At 39.9% G+C, this 1,626-nt stretch overlaps 1 long non-coding RNA gene across 1 annotated transcript; it reads right to left on the bottom strand.

Moving 5' to 3' along the window:
* Window positions 1-732: 732 nt before the first annotated feature.
* On the bottom strand, window positions 733-1,346 carry LOC117519537. The gene is made up of 2 exons (XR_004563338.1): window positions 1,029-1,346; window positions 733-965 (listed from the first exon to the last, which is right to left on the bottom strand). It is a non-coding gene; the product is annotated as an uncharacterized LOC117519537 (long non-coding RNA).
* Between the last annotated feature and the right edge of the window lie 280 nt (window positions 1,347-1,626).

Genomic DNA, 1,626 nt, shown 5'->3' with positions numbered 1-1,626 from the left:
TTTGCTCGGCGTGGAATGATACAGTACCTCCACGACATGGTACATATCATGCCGCACCTATTACGATTATGTCTAAAATAATCTGTGGTCAATGTTTAAAGAAACAAATTATTCTGAACTACAAATTTTAATCTTTGATGATATCCATTTTCTGTATGTATGTTTTATAAATTATTTATAAAGGGGAGGTGATGGTCTAGTGGTTAAGCGTTGGGCTTCAGACCAGAGGGTCCTCGGTTCAAATCCCAGCCTGACCAGAAAAATCACTAAGGGCCCTTGGACAATGTCCTTAATCCCCTAGTTGCTCCCGGTGTGTAGTGGGCACCTTGCATGGCTGCAGCCTCACATCGGAGTGAATGTGAGGCATTGATGTGTAAAGCGCTTTGAGCGTCTGATGCAGATGGAAAAGCGCTTTATAAATACAGTCCATTTACCATTTACAAATTATTTAGAATTCTTCTGCTAGAGATATTCTTTCATGACTTTTCATGGTATCACTATACAAAAAAAAAAAAAAAGATCATCACAATACAAGACGTATCGTTTCAACCTGAATATTTGCCATATAATCCCCCCGAGATAAGAACTTTACTAACAATAAAATTGTCTGTAATTCTGCAATATACCACAGAAATAAATGTGCTTCATAATAACCAGATTTCAATTCAAAATAAACTTGGTCAAGTTTTGGGGGGAAATCAACACATTTACAGTCTAGAGTTTCACTTTATAAATCTATTTTATGTAAGATTAATCTTATTTTTTGGGGGGGAATTAAATAATGTTTCTGGTTTTTGAGAAGGGTTTGCTTTATTCTAGAATGAAACAGTATAAATAAAAGAACACAAGTTATAAGCATTTGTGGAATGAAGATGTAATGGTTGACTTCTGTGTCTCTGGTGGCAAAGTTGTAAACAAAGCGATACATGGATTGATCCCCAATTACGCCTGTATGGCACAGAGTGCTTGAGACTAAATCCCAAATTACTCCTATTCCCAAACACTAGAGGGTTAGCATGAGCCAAAACATCTGGCTGTAACTACCCTGACAAAAACTTTATGAAGCAGACAGACCCTGTACAGACATCCATGGGTCCTGGATAGCAACTACCCAGGCAGACAACCAGTCAATCCCCACTTCAAAACAAGTACCCATCAATCATGAAATGCTGAGGTCCTCAACACTGAGGCACCTGCATGCTAACCTGCATGCTACATCAGGCCCAGAGAAAAGGGACTGTACCGCCAAAATATCATAGCTGATGTTACATGACAATGCAAGTACTCCACCTGATCCCAGTCTCCCAAAGTAACCATTCCTTTGCCAAAAAGCCATTCCAGCTGTATCCAAATAAATGGTAAATGGACTGCATTTATATAGCGCTTTTCCATCTGCATCAGGCGCTCAAAACGCTTTACAAATAATGCCTCACATCACCCTGATGTGAGGGTGCTGCCATACAAGGCACTCACTACACACCAGGAGCAAGGTTAAAGGTTAAAGATTAAAGACCTTGCCCAAGGACCCTTAGTGATTTTCCAGTCAGGCTGGGATTTGAACCGAGGATCTTCTGTGAGTGTACTGACCTGTTTTAAACAGGTCAGTACACTCACACACGTGTTTGA

The sequence above is a fragment of the Thalassophryne amazonica genome, chromosome 1, assembly GCF_902500255.1.
Source record: "Thalassophryne amazonica chromosome 1, fThaAma1.1, whole genome shotgun sequence".
In the NCBI taxonomy this organism is placed as follows: domain Eukaryota; kingdom Metazoa; phylum Chordata; class Actinopteri; order Batrachoidiformes; family Batrachoididae; genus Thalassophryne; species Thalassophryne amazonica.
This window is presented reverse-complemented; position numbering and strand designations above follow the sequence as displayed.